This window comes from Natator depressus, chromosome 6 (genome assembly GCF_965152275.1).
Source record: "Natator depressus isolate rNatDep1 chromosome 6, rNatDep2.hap1, whole genome shotgun sequence".
NCBI lineage: Eukaryota > Metazoa > Chordata > Testudines > Cheloniidae > Natator > Natator depressus.
The window spans coordinates 63138951-63159662 of NC_134239.1; the positions used below are offsets into that span (position 1 = coordinate 63138951).

General features: G+C 40.8%; 1 protein-coding gene and 1 long non-coding RNA gene across 4 annotated transcripts in view; one reads left to right on the forward strand and one right to left on the reverse strand.

The window, feature by feature from the left end:
- RAD51B (RAD51 paralog B) overlaps positions 1-20712 on the forward strand; it is a 591188-nt gene that overhangs the window by 319576 nt on the left and 250900 nt on the right. The window lies entirely within an intron of this gene.
- LOC141989148 (uncharacterized) lies at positions 1668-19570 on the reverse strand. The gene is made up of 3 exons (XR_012639917.1): positions 19499-19570; positions 9589-9663; positions 1668-1756 (listed from the first exon to the last, which is right to left on the reverse strand). It is a non-coding gene; the product is annotated as an uncharacterized LOC141989148 (long non-coding RNA).

Here is a 20712-nt window from a genome sequence, read left to right on the forward strand (position 1 = left end):
AGTAAGGCTCATGAATGAGGAGGGAGACAGAGGGATTATTCTACCTACAGAGTGGGGAACCTGGGTACTAGTGGTTTCCTTCCCCAATATGCCCAAACCTGCTATCTTTGAAAATAGGATTCAGATTAGCAGTGACCTTCACCTATGACTCTGCTGCCTTCAGAGGGAAGATATATCTGTCCCACAAATGGCATGCTTCGTGATCTTGTTGCATCTGGAGGGAGGGAGAGTCAGTGAACAGTGGCTCTCGTGTGTATTTCATTGTAATTGGCATCTCATTTTTGGATTTGGTTTCCTGTCATCTGTCAAAACTCTCTTGGATACTTTCAGTTCCTGTAAAAATAACTGCCTCTCCAAAGAACCTCTCACAGTGAAGTGGTGATTTCAACTTCCTTTTGACTGAGTTCCAATTCATGGGATAATGGATCTTTTTTTCTCTTGGGTTGCTGCTTTCCCTGCTCATCTTTATAATCTTTTCTTAATGAGCTTGGCAAAAGTGGATGTATGTCCCATTGCAGATAGTGGGGTTTCTGTGATTATTCATGTCAGGGAGAATGGTTTCAAGTATTTCAGCTACCAGTGTGACAATGATGCTATTTTAATTCAGGGTCTGTGGAAATCCAAGTCTCATGATTATCATCATTATTTGATTCTGCTAGTGTCCAAGACGTGCTAGGCATTTTCCAAATAGAAATAAGTCACAGTCCCTGCCTGCAAGGAGTTTACAATCCAAAGTCAGACAAACAGATGTTAGGGTAGTGGCATGCCATCTGTGCATGCCCCAGAAATAAAAAAAACATGGTCTAACTGGTGGCCCACAGGTCAGATACGACCTTCAATATGATTCTGTCCAGCTCCCAAACATGCATTGTAGAACAAAATGGCATGCTCCACACAGCATAATCTCACACATACAGTGCATGCGAGATCACATTGTGTGGAGGACGCCATTTTGGACCACCTAAGGCATTCACATTTATAACTGCATGCCTTACTAAAAATATCACAGTATGCCACTAGGTTGGGGTAAAGAATATGAAGTATAAGTAGAGAGATGAAGATGGTGCTTGGCTGTCTCTTAGGTTAGATTATGGCTTCCCAAACCTCTGAAAGCTGAAGCCCCATTCAGGAAAATGAAACCAGTCATATCCTTCCCTCCTTGTCTAGCCTGGGAAGGCACATTACACTCTTTGAGAGAGGCTGAGCTTCTCAATATAAGTCAGCTAAATTCCTCCTTGCAACTGCAAAAGTGAGTCTTTAAGAAAGACTCAAATGCTGAGAGTGTAGGGATGAGTTCAGGAAGGGTGTACTTTACCTAGGGGACGGCATGGAAGAAGGCACAGGAGATATTTATTTGAGAAGTTACTAAATGGCAGGTGAAGTTGACATTTGTGCAGCAGAGGTGGATGGAATTAGATGAAATGATAAAAGATTAGCTGGGAGAAGTGGAGTTATGTTGGACTTTAAAGATGCTGCTAAGAAGCTTGAATTTGATGCAGTAATGGAGGGGAAACTAGTGGACGGTTTCAACAGAGGAAGGGGCGACATGGTTAAAATGATGAGGAATAAAAATGATTTTAGCATTTAGTGAAATTTTGTATGGACTGGAGAGGTACAACATGGGACTTTGGAAAATGTGATCTTTTTCATGTTCATCTTTTTCATCTTCCTTTTTGTCCTCTCAAAATATTCTTTATATTTGTACTGTATGTTCAAAACTAGAGCCAGCCTTCAACCAAAATGTGGATCCAAACACCTATAGTGCAACAGAAATAATAATAATTAACTCTTTTAGCCTTTCTTAGGCCATTTCTGCCTAGCATGCAAACATCTTTGTTAACCCTCCCCGAATGGATGCTCTTCAGTTTGATGACTTTCTTCTATATACATGAGAGCAGGCAGGCATATATGATGTGCAGATAAAATATGCAGTAATAAGGGGACATACATGGGGAAGCTCACATCTGTATCCATACTTCCCCAAAGTTCCAGGGAGATAAGATCATAGGTTTAAGTTCAGCCTACTAAAGAGTTAAGGACTAGTCCTGAAATTCTGATTTTCATTGATTCATACATTCCAAGGCCAGAACAGACTACTGTGATCATCTAGTCTTGACCTCCTATAACGGGCCATAGAATTTCACCCAATATTTCCTGCACAAAGCCCAATAACTTGTGGTTGAAGAGGAATAGCCAGTTTTCCTCCTCCCTGATACAGTGCCTTCCAGTGGCATATCAAACCCTCAGAAAACTCAACTGTCCTCGTCACCTCTTGAGGTGCTCTTTCCACAACAATTGTGAGGGGAAAGCTTTCACTGGTGCTACCCATTCTGTACCTGTTCTGTGGGTTAGAGGGAGTTTTGTCTCCAGGGTTGTTAATGTAGGACCTTTCCCCTACTGTGAAATCACGTGAAAACTTTTTAAAGGGATTCATTTTATAACATTCAAATGACCTCCCAGATAGCGTTGGCAAAGGTCTTTGCTTAGCTTCTTGTGTTGATCTAGAAACCTAGTGCTCAGTTTTAACTTTGTTTCCATACTTTCCCCTACTAAGTTAGTTTCTTCAAAAGACAAGAGTATCAAATTCTATGCCACGGTTTCCTCTCAAAAGAACTTTTTTTCTCTCAGAGATGAATGTCTGTAACAGCTGTGACTTTCATTCTCCATAAATGCATTCTGCATAGGCACATACCAGACCTCATATATAACAGATTAGGTACCTGTGTGGGTGGATTTACTGTTAGCTTTTTAATTAAGGTTGTTGATAAAAGCCTATTTTTTTTATAGTAAAAGTCTGGATTCAACAGAGGTGTCATTTCAGGATAACTCAAGGAAGTGAGGGATCAAGCCCTAGTCTCTTTTTCTTGAGCCCTGTTTTGATTTCTAAGCGCCTTTTCACCCACAAGGGAGAATATTTACCTTTTGGAGACTGCAAATTAGAATCAGGTCAAATGTTCATAATAAAGAGTTTGGGATCAAAAATTGCTACTTTTGAGGTCACAAAACTTACAAATTCTGAAGAGGATATAACAGGAATCCTACATATATGCAGAGTGGGACTTCCGGGATAACATGGGGATGGAGACATTCTAGCTGTGGATAAGGGTGAATGTGTGTTAAAGTGCCTGAAAATTAGGAGCATGGAAACTTGAGCATTAGTCAAATTGTCATTACACGTTGGTACAGTTTGCTGAGCCTTTAACTAGAGTCCAACCATCTCATCTGATTCACATCTGCAGTTCATGGAACACTGACATTAAAATATCAAGTTACCCAACAGCATATTAATGTTAACATTTCAGAAGTCTTGTTAACTTCATATCTCCCTTACCTCCCCTCATTCCTATCCCACTGATCTCACAATATCTTGCTCATACTGATACAGAACAAAAGCCAGTAGCAAACTGTAACTTATTGTCACTATAGAAATACCTCTGAGTGTACCTGTCTTTGCATTGAAGCCCACATTTGTCCCATCAAAGCAATGTGAGCAATTACAATTGTCCCTTTACAGGAACAAACATTCATGAAATTTTAAAGGTAAAAATTGGTTCCCTTGGTTTTGTCCTATTAAAGTGGCTATCAAATTATCTGTATCATGTTTTATTATTTAGAAATCTAATACTAATTCCTTATTTCTTTTGAAGATTAGACATCTCCTAAAAATAAATGTCCACAAATTACAATACCCTTTCCCTTCCATGTACGTCGCGAAGGATTCACTGAATATCACTGCAGTATATTCCCCCAGAATGTATTTTAGTGTCTCAAAAGACTGGCATGAGTAAAGACCACATGTCCTAAAAGTTTTCTTTTTTTGAGAGAGAGAGGAGAGCTTTCATGAACTCCTGCATGGAGCTCATCCAATTTCCTGCACCTGTGGCATAATCTGTGAAAGATTGTGGCGGGGATCATAGAAGAGAGAGAGGTGGAAAAGATCATCTGGTGCATTCCTTTGCCCAATGTAAAATTGATCCCTTCATACCTATTGTCCTGTGCTTTGTCTAGTCAGATATTAAATATCTCTAGTAATAGGTTTTCCACCACATCCATATTCTAATCCAACAGTTCTCAATGATAGATAATATTCATTGCAATTAAGCCTACACATTTATCCTTTCTTCCTTTTATCCTGTGACCCTGTACCCCATATTTTACAGTGTTTCTCCCCAATATTTTATTGCAATTCTTAGAGCCCTGGCTTGTACCTAGTTTCATAAACTTTTTTTTCCTGCTCAGTCTGTGGGAGCTGGTGGTGTCTAGCACTTTTTGAAGAGCCGCTTATTTCAGTTTAGACAGCCAGTTTTGAAAATGTACTCCTGAGGTAATGCAAAATGCTTTAGTTCAGTATCAGTTTGTTTCACAGACTCAACCCTTCTGATCACAATAAGTCCCACATTATATTCAAATGGCTAACTTTAAAACTACTTGTTTAGGTCCTGATTCAGCAAGTCACTTATGCACACGCTTACAGGTAAATGGCTTGGGGTTGAAAGGTCAAACCCAGAAAAGTGACTGACACACAGTATTCTAAACATTAGATTTGGAATAACCAAGCATTAGCGCCATGTGCGGCAACACTGGATTCCTCTTAAAAATATCCATCTCAGTACTAACCATGGCCTGGTATTGCTTAAATTTGTGAAAGCTGATAAGATTACACCCTAAGATAGTAATGGCTGCAAGATAGTTTCATTATGGATGCACAAGACAGTGTAGCACTCTGCGATAATAAAGTTTGGGTTTATGAAATAAATATCCAGTAACTGTAAAGCTTAGCTCATGCTGGCAGTGGTTTTCTCTCAGCAGAATTGGTGTCTTAAACATGTCTGGTGGCACACATTAAATAAAATTAGTCGTGGGTTTGTTTATTTGTTCTGAATGTTAATCCTGAAAAACAAAATGCTAAAACTCCTTTCAGATTTTTGGGCTGGGGCATGTATATTTTTTTCTTGCCAAAATTAGCATTTTTTTCTTCTTGCCAGAATGAGAAGTTGACAGATTTAGTATCTAAATAACAAGGCAAAACACACCATCTCCTCTGAAAACCTGGAGGATAACTAACTTTGTTGACAGTCAGATGTCACAAATGAGTGTGCTACTGCTTGTGATTAACACACAATCTTTGTAGATTTTGTATCCCAGCCATGCTTGTGTATAGGAAAATGAAATAGAGACCATTAATGTCCTAGTTAAAAAGTAACTATAAAAAGATGTATATATTCCTCAGAGTTCAACGTGTAGTCAGCAAAAAAGAATATATGCTGTGAATTGGAAAGAAACCAATGACTTTGAAATTGTATCCCCCTCTCTGCCATTGGCATATCCATGCTCTCAACCTGACTGCAGCTTTTAGCTTCCACCACATGTTTACGTTAGAAATCTGTCTGTGCACATATAGAGTTTGTTCTCTTATGAAATCATGTCTCGGGGGAAGGATAATTTAAAGCCATTTCCTTTTGTTATGTCTGAGCTGAACTAGACTATTAGGGCTTGTTAACGCAGGATAAACTCAAGACCTATAACTGCCTTCATCTGTGGATTATAGAATCTGTCCAGCAAATTGCATTCTGATATTACCAGAATAAGGAACAGGGGGGCATTTTGTATCCAACGCCACGGCCACCCAATAATCACAGGCATGGAGACCACCTCATTTTGGGGCAGTGGAGACTGAGATTTTAAAAGTCAAGTCAGGCTATAGCTAATATACATTCAGATTTATAGCCTGCGTCCCTCCTGCTGCATAATGCTATGACAAAACCTGCAGTGGTTATTTGTAATACCAGAACTGGTTTAAGAGTCTCTGTCAAAGCTACTTTAGACTACAAGGGCTAGATTCAGACTTTAGGCATAGCCCTGAGCAAGCTGTGAGACATAAGCTGCATAAGTAGCCCTAGGAGATACTTAGAGGCACATCTCTAAGGCGATATTTGTCCCCTGCTTCCTCCTTGCTTTGGCAGGGTAGGAGGATGATGGTATAGCACTTTAATATTGGCCTATTCTAGCAGTAAATGTTATCCCTTGCACTGGCACAGACACTGTTCAGTGAGTAGGGTAGATGGGACCAAGTCTCCACCCACTCCCTACCTCTTTCTTTTCCCTCTCTGCCCACCTCCCCCAGGGTGGAAGTAAGATCTACTCCTTTGTGATTTAGCCCAAGGTCCAGATAGCCCAGGTAGGGATTCAAGGCAGACCATTACTTCTTTGCAAGTCAGAACCTAGCCAAAAATCTAGCCCAATCCCAAGTTTAGATATTAATTATTGGTTATTTATAGACAGGATAAACTTAAAAGTAGAGTTGTCAAGTGATTAAAAAATTAATTGTGATTAATTGCATGATTACAAAATTAATAACAATCATACAGTTAAACAATAATAGAATACCATTTATTTAAATATTTTGGGATGTTTTCTACATTTTCAAATATATTGATTTCAATTACAACACAGAATACAAAGTGTACCATGCTCACTTTATATTTAGATTACAAATGTTTGCACTGCAAAAAAACAAAAGAAATAGTATTTTTCAATTCACCTAATACAATACTGTAGTGCAATCTCTTTATCATGAAAGGTGAACTTACAAATGTAGAATTATGTACAAAAAAACTGGATTCAAAAATAAAACAATGTAAAATTTTAGAGTCTGCAAATCCACTCAGTCCTACTTCTTGTTCAGCCAGTCACTCAGACAAACAAGTTTGTTTATATTTGCAGGAGATAATGCTGCCCGGCTTCTTGTTTACAATGTCACCTGAAAGTGAGAACAGGTGTTCTCATGGCACTGTTGCAGCCAGTGTCACAAGATATTTACATGCCAGATGCGCTAGATTCATATGTCCCTTCATGCTTCAGCCACCATTCCAGGGGACATGTGTCCATGCTAATGATGGGTTCTGCTCAATAACGATCCAAAGCAGTGCGGATGGACGCATGTTCATTTTCATTATCTGAGTTAGATGCCACCAGCAGAAGGTTGATTTTCTTTTTCGGTGGTTCAGGTTTTGTAGTTTCTGCATCAGAATGTTGCTCTTTTAAGACTTCTGAAAGCATGCTCTACACCTCCTCCCTCTCAGATTTTGGAAGGCACTTCTGATTCTTTAACCTTGGGTCGAGTGCTATCGCTATCTTTAGAAATCTCACATTGGTACCTTCTTTGCGTTTTGTCAAATCTGCAGGGAAAGTGTTCTTAAAATGAACATGTGCTGGGTCATCATCCGAGACTGCTATAACATGAAATATATGGCAGAATGCGGATAAAACAGAGCAGGGGGCATACAATTCTCCCGCAAGGAGTTCAGTCACAAATTTAATTAATGCATTGTTTTAATGAGCATTATCAGCATGGAAGCATGTCCTCTGGAATAGTGGCTGAAGCATGAAGGGGCATATGAATGTTTAGCATATCTGGCACGTAAATACCTTGCAATGCTGGCTACAAAAGTGCCATGCAAATGCCTGTTCTCACTTTCTGGTGACATTGTAAATAAGAAGAGGGCAGCATTATCGCCTGTAAATGTAAACAAACTTTTTTGTCTTAGCAATTGGCTGAACAAGTAGGACTGAGTGGACTTCTAGGCTCTGAAGTTTTACATTGTTTTGTTTTTTGAGGGCAGTTATGTAACACAAAAAAAATCTACATTTGTAAATTGCACTTTCACGAGAAAGATTGCACTACAGTACTTGTATGAGGGGAACTGAAAAATACTATTTCTTTTGTTTATCAATTTTACAGTGCAAATATTTGTAATAAAAATAATATACACATTGATTTCAATTACAACACAGAATCAATATATATGAAAATGTAAAAAAATATCCAAAATATTTAATACATTTCAATTGGTATTCTATTGTTTAATAGTGCAATTAAAACTGCAATGAATTGTGATTAATTTTTTTAATCATGATTAATTTTTTTGAGTTTATCGTGTGAGTTAACTGCAATTAATTGACAGCCCTACTTAAAAGGTTTAGAGGCTTGTTTCAGATAAATAGTCCTAAGTGTGGATGCTTATCTGAACCTCTTGTCTACAAAATTGGGCTGTAAATCTCACAAAAATATATTTTCTGGTGAGATTTTTAGTATTTCTTGCTTCTGTTTGAGGTGGAAAAACAAAGCACTCTTTCTCTGTGGTAGCACCCAGATTCAACTAGGAAGTGTGGCAATGCACAGAAATGAAATATAAAAACAAGAAGTTAAAGCAACCCCCCAGTACATTATAACATGTGTTCTAATCACATACTTGCTAAAAAAAAATTCACTGTTTTTAACATTGCCTGAAGCTGTGTCCCCTCCACACTCTGGCCCTAATTTTTAGAAGAGACTGTTGATTTTGGATACCCAATTTGAGAAACCTTAAATGGGCCTGAGATTGGGTGTGTGTATTTGGCATTTTCTGAAAACCAGCCTCCTTTTAAGGTGTCAAGTTAGGCATCCAAAATCACTTGTCACTTTTTAATATCTTTGCCTGTGTTTTTTCATTAGTAATCCATAAAAAAACAGATTGAGAATATTCCAGTACTAACTTGGAAGGATTCAATTGTACTACTTCTCATTCTCCACTGGCATAATCCATGAGAGAGAGGGAGCAGAATCATTCACTGGTCTTTTTTACAGACATTAGGGATAATTCAAACAGAGGCCATACCCCTGTATTCCTTGCCTTCATCTTGGAGTGTTGAGGAGGCAAGATATGCAAGATTAAGCCTAAAGTGTCTTGTTTCAAAATGGACTCTTGTTGAACTTTACTCCACTGCACGATTCATATTGTTTACCTAATTTTCATGAGAACTTATAATAAAAAGAGTCAAATTAATCTCTGGTGTAATTTTTACTTCAAATGGCCTTACACCAGGGCTGAATTTAGTCCAGGATTTGCTGAATAATGTGGCTCTGCTTTTTGTGATCTCACCTTTGTTCTCTCTTCTTTCCAAAGCTACTTACAATTCATATGTAATGTGTTCTATACTTAACTTCATCATGAGAAATTTAAATATTTTGTGGTGTTTTTAATGCAGAAAGCACAAATCAATGTAACTTAAACTTTAGATCACAGAGTGCAGAGTCAGCTGAGTAATCAGTGAACAGGAACTTCACATGAGTGAAGAAAAGAAATGGAGTTACATACTACGATCTCCTCGTGTGCCTGGAGAGAGGCTAACTTAAAACACAGGCACTACAGAATTCCTCAGAGTATATATTGGTTGCCAGCTAGAATAAAACTATCTGGTGTAAGATGTCACAGTTGTTGGAGACATAAAGGAATGACTGTGGTGTTGGATATAGACTTTGATCTCATCCTCACTTGAGAACTTGGAGCATGATAGCAGGATCTGAATACTTTATGTGAACAGATGAGTGCCCTTGTCGCTCATTGACTGTATGGGAGTTGTGAATGTTCATTTTCTTGCAGGATCTAGCCCATTATGAGTTAGTAGCATTAGAACAAAATAAAATACATCCGTTACTATTATTTCTTGGCTAACAGTGCCCCACGTTAAGGAGTTGTAATCCTAGGTGCATCCAAACGGATAGCCCATAACCCACCCAAGTAGTCCTGTTGTAATCACTGTGGTTACCTGTGTGTGTAAAGCAGGCAGGATTTGGTCCTTCTCCTTGTGCACGATTCCAGAAATATACTACATGTGGCATGCCTTAGAGAAGATGAAGTGAGACATCATTCTTATGCGCAAAATATATTTTCCAGCATAGATGGGGAAAAATCCTTTGTCGTTTACCTTGGATCACTGATTTTTGACTATTGGGCACAGCTATTTATTCTTTACTCAACTTGCAGTGGGTATGTATTTGTTGGGTGAGCCTCTCTTGTTTGCTTTCTGTCCTTCTTCTGTTGCTTAGAACTAGATTGTCTCGGGACTTATTTGACTGCACATGAGAGTAAGAGATAATGTGACCCCACTTGCTTCCCTTTCCTGTTCAGATTGCAACTCTGGCTGTGGTGGGGCAGAGCTGGAGCTGCTTGGCCAATACCCGCCACTGTGCGCAAGAGTGGGGAGAGGGAGAGTGTGACATCCCCTAGGGTACAGTCTGGACTGTTGAACCGCTGTGTCCCTTTAACTCTCCAGCCCAGGGTACCTTTTACACTGCTTTGCTAGTGGTCTCTCCAAGCAGTCTCTCCAAGCTCTGCTCACACATGGCCATTAGCATGGAAAGTCACTCCTAGCAAAGTTACATGAATGCTCTCCCAGCTACTCATGAACTACATACAGGGAAACACCTGCAAATTCCCCAGTCTTGCACCTCAGGAATGTGCATCTTATACTGTTCAGTAGACTCCTGTGCAGTATAAGTTCATATTAGTCTGACATTGCAACAAAGGGTAATGTTTATATGCCCCAGCCTTGTTGTCTCAAGTGGAGTCCCCAAGCACTTCAATCCAAATACACACTGGATTAGGTAAAACTGTGAAACAAGTTTACTAACTAGAGAAAGATCAAATTTAAATTATTTACAAGTGGAAGATATAAAGGTCAGAATTGGTTACAAAAGATATAAAGAGATAAAATCACAATCTCATTCCTAACCTTTATCAAGCTAAATGAGATTTGAAAGCAAAATGGTTTCTCTCGCCCCAAACTTTCAGCAGTCCATACTAACTGGAAAGTCTTCGAGTTAGGGCCACTCCCCCCAGTCCAATGATGCGCCTATTGTCTTTCCAGTGATCTTGCTGCAATGAGTAGAAATGGGAGAGGAGAGGTGGCCAGAGGCCTTTTTTTCTCCTCCTTATATCCTGACCCTTTTCACTGGAAACGTCCTTGCTGGGTCATGCAGTTCCATTGGGTACGTGATCTGCCAGCTGTCCTTCAGGTGAATTACAAATACCCTGTTCACAACTCCCCTGCTGGTGCATCTCTGATTAAACAAGTAATGGTCCACCGTTAATGATGTGTCTTGATAACTTTTCAACGCAAGTAACTAATTCAGAGTTACCAATGTGCTTAAATTTGCTTGCATGTTAACTCTCTTTTAGGATCTGTATTTCCATGTACATTGCTAGTTTTTAATGTTGGAAGGTCTTTTTAATATCTTGTAATAATGACTGAATTGTCAGTTGATCTCCATTATTCTGTGTCTGTGGTTACTTTTGATGTTTGTCTATACATGTTACTTCATGTTACCAGCATTTTGAACAAAATTCTTTGAACCGTTTTTAAGTGTCTTAAATATAATTTGAAAAGAATAATTTACAATCAAAAAGAAAACCACCCACCACTTTGAAAATTTGAGGACTGGAAGAATGTAATATAATCTAGGACTGGAAGTACCAGTGTCAACATTAAAAAAACTGGAAATTTTCCCAATTCTTGTCATATATGTTCTTTAATATTTATATTACATTTTTGGTTAACTTATTCAAATATTGTAACCAAAACATGATCCTAAGGTAAATTCAAACTGTCTGAATTCCTTCCAATGGCAAAGCAAGTCAGTTCAGTCCAACTTTGCATCAAACAGGGCCCCAGTCAAGAAGAAGAAATTGCGGTAGCATTCCTTGGTAAAATACACATCAGCAACATTCTCTTAAACAGAGACAGTGATTTGTAAAAACTTTTTTTTAAATGTATTTTTCAGTCATTTGTTTCAATGGGTTTGTCTGGAGTGTATAAATCAGCACAGAATTTGGTCTATTTAACAGGACTTTCTGAAACTCTGGAAAGGTTGGAAATTTAAGCTTGGTGCAATTGTTGCACAAGGCTCAGATTGAATCGAATTGCTTTGCCCATCTATGGTCACTTATGGTTTTGAAAAGAGAACAGAGACTATGTTTGTTTTTGTTTGTTTGCCTTACTCCTGGAAGTGTATTATTCCAGTGTTAAAACATGCAAGGATTGCCTTACTCTCAGGTCCTGTTCTCTCCAGAATCAGTTTTGTTTACTATTTTCATTCATCCATCTCCAGAAGTGCTGTAGTTCTCTGTAACCCCACACAATCAACAGCTGCCACTCCCTCTATTAAACCCCATACAAACCAGGAGAAGCCATCCTGGTCATGAAAGCTGGGACTTGCTTTTTCCTTTTATATCAAGTTGCAGGGTGAAATCTTCAACTTTTTATTTTCAAAGTGAAAAACATAGGAAACAATATATTGATGAGGAGAGAGAAATCACCAATATGCGTTCTTGTCATGGTTGGAGCTCCTGACTCCCAAGATTTGACAGGATTGGAAGAAGGATCCTCACTGTTGAGTAAGTGGCTGAAATGCTCTCATCCTCCATAAAGGTAGAAGCTAATCTATAGTAGGTGTTCTCAAACTGTGGGTTGGGACTCCAAAGTGGGTCGCAACCCCATTTTAATGCGGGCCCCGGGGCTGGCTTAAGACTTGCTGGGGCCCAGGGCCGAAGCTGAAGCGTGAGGGCTTCAGCCATGGGTGGCAGAGCTCAGGCTGCAGGTCCCCTGTCTGGGGTTGAAGCCCTGGGCTTCAGTTTTGGCCCCCCGTCAGGGGCAAAGGGGCTTGGGCTTTGGTCCCAGCCTCCCCACCCAGGACAGCGGGACTCGGGCAGGCTCAGGCTTTGGGTCCCCCTCCTAGAGTCTTGTCGTAATTTTTGTTGTCAGAAGGGGGTTGCAGTGCAATGAAATTTGAGAAACCCTGATCTATAACATCCTTCTGATTTAAACTCAAGACATTTTAGTTTTCTGTTTAGTTTGTGGCTGAGTGGTTCCTTTTTTCACTTGTGGATAGTTTGTTTATTCTGTGTTAAGGGTTATTATTTTCCCCTTGCTGTCTTGGGAATTGCTTGAGCAATGCTGTTTTATTAAAACTTATTATGTCCTACTGTAGATGCCAGCAGGTGCCATATAAAATAAAAACGTTATCATTTTCAGTTTGCCACGGACTCTGAATGACCAGTGATGGTCTGTTTAAACTAGGAGCCTTTCTTGGGATACCTGATCTGTGAAGGTCCTTAGTGTGTACAGGACCATCCTTCTCATGAGAACTTTTAAGAGACTGAGGGCTTGTCTACATGAACACTTAGTTTGTGGCAAGCTGGGGTGTGATTCTACCCTGCACTCGCCTGCCATACATTTACTGCCCCTGTGAACCCTACTGCTGTGCATTAACAGTTTGTTCATGTGATTTGATCTAATCCCGTTTCAAAGCAGGCTAGATCAAAGTGCACTAACAAAGTGCTAATGCATGGCAGCAGGGTCCACACGGACAGTTAGTGTGTGGCACGGTAGTGGGGGTCGATTCACACCCCAGCTTGCCATGAACTAAGTGTTTATGTAGACAAGCCCTGAATGCCATCAGTGTGGAGTCCCTCTATGTGGAACCATTTGTGGTCACCACAGCTTGGATGGGGAATGTTTGGAAGTCCATTCCTGGTTGCCTCTGAACTGCCATTAGGTGAGCAAGGCTTGGAAGTCATCCATTACCTAGAGGCAATGTGAGAGTCCCTGTGATCCTCACTTCTACTGCAGTCGTAGGGTCCAGTGAATTAGACTGGAGACATGTCATGGAGTACTATTAAGACATCCATGGTTTACCCAAGCAGTCACTTGCTGCCTTATATATATCCTTTTTGCCAAACTAGTGAGTCCCTCGAACCTCTCCTAGGGCAGGACATCTTTTGTTTGAGCCATGCGTGTACTCCAGTGGGGACAAGCTGGGAATTTCAGTAGTTTATCATGAACCTTAGTGATTCCAGTTCCCTAGTGGTGACACTGATTTATTTTTTGACAGACTTCAGAGTGAATTCCTCAATCAGGCAGTCATCCAATGGGGAGTGCATATGCTCCCAGTGTGTTTTTTGCCTTCTATATCAAGACCTCCACCTGCTTTTCAAACAACTTCTCTAGGGTGTAAGATAGGTCCTTGAGCTGGATTTTTGGTCACTGACCCCTGAGGAAGGGGCCTTGCCACCATCTCACCCACCTTAAATGACACCCATACCCAATGCTGGGCCACCTTTAAGTCGATGTGGACTAGCTCTCTTAGCTGCTGACATTTCTGTTGTAGAAGAGACTCAGTCCTGGTGGAGACCACTCTCCATAGCTTTACCTGACTTTTGGCCATGAGGCCTTGTAGTTTTGGATGCCAAAGGTTGCAACACTGTCTTGCAAACCCTTCATCCAAAAGAATCCCGGAGTAACAGCTCAGGGTTTTGAGGCACACTACTGTAAATACAGCCAATCTCCCTCTAGCTATGGACATCACCAGCACCAAGCTCTTATGGAGAGGGTGGGAGACATAGCCAGCAGCATCCTCAGGGAGGATATGCTTTTTCTAGACAGCTTTTGAGACAGGGCAGCCGTGTGAAACTTATGCTACATTCTTCATCATTAGGTCCAAAATAGGATGCAAGAGCACACAGCCTTATTGAATGAGGGTTCCTGGCCTAGGTAACTCCCAGCTGTGGCTCCTGTAGATTCTTTGACTGCTTTCAGTTCAAAATAAAACTGTCTTATACTTCTTCTGTAAGAACTAGGCAAAGGTGGGATCATCTCCTGCAGAGTCACTGTCCTGGTGTTTGTCTTAAATAAATCCACCACAGGAGAACCAGCAGCTAAATTGGTCTGTCATAAGTGATGTGTGACAGCAGGCCTCATCTTAGCCACTAATGGACATTTGTCTATATAATAAAAGTCTTATGCACCTTGTTGTAATTGTTAGTGCCAGCTCTGAATATGGTAGCAGTGGGATAATACTAGAGCCTTTGCAAGGTTTAATTGAAGTGCGTGGGCAGCATTTCATTGGAGAAGCTTTCTCAGCCTATTTGGGCTCTAAGCAATCTTGTCACATTAGCTTTCACACTGGAAACATCCCTAAATTCACAGATGAGATGCTCATGCTCTCCTGAATTGCTGGTCTGTAAATTTTATAGTGGGAATGAATTGATGTTTTACTCTGTTCCTGCTCATGCCCTGCAGTAACAAAGATAGAAGAAAGAAAACTGACCCATACCTTTTTGAGGATTGTAAGCTTGCTGCTGAGTGCGGTATATTGGCATGTGATAGAGACAGGTACAGAGACTGTAAACCTTGCTTCTCCGAAAACACAGCTCTCTAATCCCTTCTGTCCACCAGGAGCCCCCAACCCTGCTGTAAAAAGTCTGTTTTTTAGAGTGATTTGATTCTCACAGCCATGGGTAAAGGCACCCAAGCAGTTCTTGTGCGATTAAAAAGTGGAAACTTTTGCTAGAGGCTGTAAACACAAAGGGCTGCTTTCTGAAACCACACAAAGATGGGAGCCAGATTGGGGCTTCTGCTCTTGTGCGGAGTTATGGGATTTTTAAGGAAATCATTAACTCTCTGGAAAGTATTGCTCTTTGGAGAGTCATTGGGCTAGATTCTAGGGTTCAGCTCAAATGCAAAGTGCAGGTCGTGTGTGTGAGTGAGTATGACAATGGTTTAAAGATCACTTTCACCTTCCCCTGATCATTGGGCTGCTCTGTGCACTTTAGGGGCTGTTCCAACTTATTTCAGAGAGACAAGGTAGGTGGTAATATCTTTTATTGGACCAGCTTCTATTGGTGAGAGACACAAACTTTTGAGCTTCACAGAGCAAGTTGGAACTGATTATTACGCATAAGGGGTTCACTCATGCTTTAGGAGACCTTTTAAAATGAAGTGGGCAATTAAGGGTTAGCAGACAGTGGGGTATGTTACTAATTGTTGTAATGAGCCATGAAGCCGGTGTCATGTTAAGTCCACGGTTTTTAGTATCTAGCAGAGTTATGAACGTAAGTTTCCAGGCTCGTCTTTTGAAGGTGTTGTGCAGGTTTCCTTTGAGAATGAGGACTGAGGGGTCCTAACGTATTTCAGGCAGTAACTGCTAAAGAGATCTGAAAACGTGACCAAGGATAAGCATATCACTGAGGCTGCTCAGCCATGCCCACTTTCCACAACATCATCCCCTTTCACTGCTATGCCAGCAACAGAGAGGGAGATTGTATTGGAGCCTCTGCATTGGCTGTGTGCCACCCAAGTATCACCCTTGTCCTGGCGTAATCCTTCCAGGGCCAATTGTGCCAGTTTTCAGTTCATATTCGTTTAGTTATAGGACCAGAAGTTCTCAAAGTGGCTGCCCCGCATCAAGGGATCTGAGCCATTGTCTTTTGAAGACTGTGTTTAGTTAGCGGATTATTTAATATAAAATGCTATTTGTAGCTAGCTATTTTAAAGGTTCTGAGTTTCCTTTCCTGTACCAGGTATTCCTATTTTCATCAACAACCATTGTTTTATAGATTGTACAATAATTTTGATTCTCTTTCTTTTCCAGTCATACTTTCTTATTTAAATGACCACTGGCAAAATAAAAATGAAACAGAACAATTTCTTTAACCTGTTCCTGATGATATCTGAGGTTATTAAGACTGAAAGATTTTGAAACATCTTCTTTACTTTTGCCTTTGTGTTGTTTGTTTTTTCATTTCACTCTGACTGGAGAGTGAAACTCAGTTGTTTAATTATTGTTTGCAAAGAACAAAGATGATGAAGAGTGCTGTATAAATGCCAAATATTATGATCGGTTTCACTTCCCCAGGCTGAGACACTAACTCAGTGCTGTTTGCAGTGTTTGGGTTTCCAACACTGCATGTAAACTTGATATACATAAATACACGCACACACGCATGTTCACACACTTTCAGTAGTGTTCTGAAATTACAGCACTGGGCATCTGGAGATCTGGAAAAATCATGGAGCAGGTCCTCAAGGAATCAATTCTGAAGCACTTAGAGGAGAGGAAAGTGATCAGGAACAGTCAGCATGGATTCACCAAGGGCAAGTCATGCCTGACTAATCTAATTGCCTTCTATAACGAGATAACTGGCTCTGTGGATGAAGGGAAAGCAGTGGACGTGTTGTTCCTTGACTTTAGCAAAGCTTTTGACACGGTCTCCCACAGTATTCTTGCCAGCAAGTTAAAGAAGTATGGGCTGGATGAATGGACGATAAGGTGGATAGAAAGCTGGCTAGATTGTTGGGCTCAACGCGTAGTGATCAATGGCTCCATGTCTAGTTGGCAGCTGGTATCAAGTGGAGTGCCCCAGGGGTCGGTCCTGGGGCTGGTTTTGTTCAATATCTTCATAAATGATCTGGAGGATGGTGTGGATTACACCCTCAGCAAGTTTGCAGATCACACTAAACTGGGAGGAGCGGTAGATATGCTGGAGGGTAGGGATAGGATACAGAGGGACCTAGACAAATTGGAGGATTGGGCCAAAAGAAATCTGATGAGGTTCAACAAGGACAAGTGCAGAGTCCTGCACTTAGGACGGAAGAATCCCATGCACCGCTACAGACTAGGGACCGAATGGCTCGGCAGCAGTTGTGCAGAAAAGGACCTAGGGTTATAGTGGATGAGAAGCTGGATATGAGTCAACAGTGTGCCCTTGTTGCCAAGAAGGCCAATGGCATTTTTGGATGTATAAGTAGGGGCATTGCCAGCAGATCGAGGGATGTGATCGTTCCCCTCTATTCGACATTGGTAAGGCCTCATCTGGAGTACTGTGTCCAGTTTTGGGCCCCACACTACAAGAAGGATGTGGAAAAATTGGAAAGAGTCCAGCGGAGGGCAAGAAAAATGATTAGGGGACTGGAACACATGACTTATGAGGAGAGGTTGAGGGAACTGGGGATGTTTAGTCTTCAGAAGAGAAGAATGAGGGGGGATTTAATAGCTGCTTTCAACTACCTGAAAGGGGCTTCCAAAGAGGATGGCTCTAGACTGTTCTCAGTGGTAGCAGATGACAGAACAAGGAGTAATGGTCTCAAGTTGCAGTGGGGGAGATTTAGGTTGGATATTAGGAAAAACTTTTTCACTATGAGCGTGGTGAAACAGTGGAATGCATTACCTAGGGAGGTGGTGGAATCTCCTTCCCTAGAAGTTTTTAAGGTCAGGCTTGACAAAGCCCTGGCTGGGATGATTTAGTCGGGGATTGGTCCTGCTTTGAGCAGGGGGTTGGACTAGATGACCTTCTGAGATCCCTTCCAACCCTGATATTCTATGATTCTGTGATCTGGCTTTGACATAAACTTCCTGAGGAACCTTGTGTAAGTTTGAACCTGTTTGAGAAACTGGCACAATACTGCATTGGGGGCAGTGCAAGCTGCGCTGTCCCAGAAGAAAACTGGAGGCCTTATAGAGCTCTGTGGTGCACTGTAGGGACCACAAACTGCTACAGCCTTTCAAAGAATGCTGCATATTTTCCCGTGCTGGATTGTGGAGGATAAAGGGAGCTATGGCTCTGCCTACTCCCCAATTCTGCTTGCCCCTTTTGGGGTACTGTGCACCCCCTAGGGAGCATCTTGGTAGCAGCCCTGCAGTCCCTGGAGTGCAGGGGCTTATATTCTGTACAGCCCTTACATGGTCATACAGAGCGGGAGGCTTCTTACTCCTCACTCCACATTGCATGGCCACATAAATGCAGGGCAGGATCTAGCCCAAACCTCTCCGTTCTCAATTTCCTAAGCCTATGCAATGGAGATGATTGTGCATATCACACAGAGAGTCTGCAAGCCATTACCTCATCAAGTCAGGATTCTACAGGGAAGAAGGAAAAAAAATTACTTAGAAGTCTGGTGGAAATTTTTGGAGTTTGTTGGAAGAAGGCAATCATTGCCTGCTATCAAAACTGATAGTTTGAGAACTTTTCTTGGAATACTAAGGAAGGGAGAAATCTCTTCAACAATAGTCAAAAATAAACTCAAAATTAAGATATTAAAATAAGGAAAATAGATTAGGGGAAATGAGAAAATCTTAATATTATGTAGAGTTTTGATAGGACAACTATTAAATAGGTGATGCCTCTAAATGTAAGAAAAACAGAACTTACGGACCTAAACATGAGATAGTGAAAGACTTTAACGGACGCTATCAACTGATGAGACAGAAGAGGAAGATAAAGAATAGAAAAGCATCAACCACAATATGTGATCAGTACCAGAAAGTTTAAGAAAGTGACTGGTAGCAGGTCTTGTCAATATAACTTTAGAGTCTTCTATAGGCCAATTGATAATTGTGTGTATATACATATTAATCTCTATTCAAGTTGCAAAACAAGTTTTATAAGATTTCTGTTATAAAAGAATGGATCTGTTAACAAATAAAATAAAAATTGTAACAAGCTTTGAAATCCTCTAATGGTAGGTGCTATAGAAGTGGAATATTTTTAATTCATTGACATTTGACAGGGAGGTGCTGTAGTTTGCACTCCAGATGCAGGTTTTGTGTGTATTAAATAAAAAAAGGTTAAAGAACCTACTCATCAGAGTAATGTTTTCATGAACTTAAAAATGAAATAATTGAAGACCATTTTTGTTTAGATTTAAGCATTTTCTGCATGTGTTTGTAGATATTATAGTGCTGTGCCTGAAAGTGAAACTGATTCCAAATTAAGTCAAATATAAAAAGCAATCAAAGAGCATCCATCATTAAAAGTACATTAGATTTTGAAAATGCAGTTTGAATAATTTGATGTTATTTCTAACACAGCTAAGTATTATTTTAAAATATATGATTTTTCACCTTATAGTTGTCTTCTTAAAAATTCTCTCTCTCCCAAGATACATATGCCTCCCAGCACCAGAGTATCTGAGTGCCTCCTAAATCTTGAAAATTAGAAATAGCAATCTCTCTCTCCCTTTCCAGCCTGTAGGAGATATAGCTTGAGTAGTTCATAGGTTTTTTGCTTGTCTTGGTTTGTGGGTGTTGTGTTGGTGGTTGTGATGAAATGTGATGAAATGAGTTTCGCCTTTGGCTCTGAAGGCAGCTAGTTTGTGCCATTCTTTATCTGTTCCTGGAGTGAGTTCCAGAGTTTGTGAACTGTCTGCCTCCTGCTGAACTCTGAAGCTTCTCCCATTAGTCAACAGTTTAATGGTTCTAATGGAATGTAGCAGCTGTTGGGGTGCAGAGGGCATGGAGGGAGAGGCTATCACTTGGGTAGCGACGTCCAGTCCATAGAGGGCTTTGGATATCAGGGCAGAGACCTTGAACTGAACTCTGTATTCTGTGGGGAGCCAGTGCAAGCACTGAGATGAACATTTATTGGGGTTTATCTATACGGAGACTTAGTGCGCAGCAGGCTGGGGTGTGAATCTATAGTACACCAGCCTGCCACGCACTCAGTGGCCATATGGACCCTGCTACCGCCCACTAAAAGTTCTGTAGTGTGCTTGACACTACAGAAGGGTGTGAGGAGCGAGCAATCAAAGAAATGAGGAATGAGAAGACCAGAGAAGAGCAAGCAAGAAGTGTGTGTGCAAAGTGATCCCGCAAGATACAAGGAGCGAACTCTGGGCCCTCTTGTTACTTCCCCTTCACTCACTCTTCCTAGATCCCAAGCCCTTTGACTCTGCTGGGCTCTGGATCAGTTTCACTTAGTTACTTTTCCTTTGTTCATTCACATCTAACACAGCTCATTTGCTTACGCACTGCTCCCTGCTCCTCTTTTGCTCCTTCCCCTCCTCTCCTCTCCTTGCTCGTGAAACAGGAGATACATTTTCTTATCAATTATATGTTTAAATAAAAATTAAAAATGGCAGTGACTGGAGCACTTCTTCAGTGGTTAAGTTTGAGCAGTCACTAAGTCTGGCCAGGTAGAAGAGCTATTAGTTAGTAGAGAGAGAGAGTCTCGAGAAGAGCGGAGAAGTATACTTTGCTTTCGCAGGAGCTGTGACTGTGATCCTACCTCTGACTAGCCTGCAATTGAAGATTCTGGAGCATGTGAGACAAATGCCTGC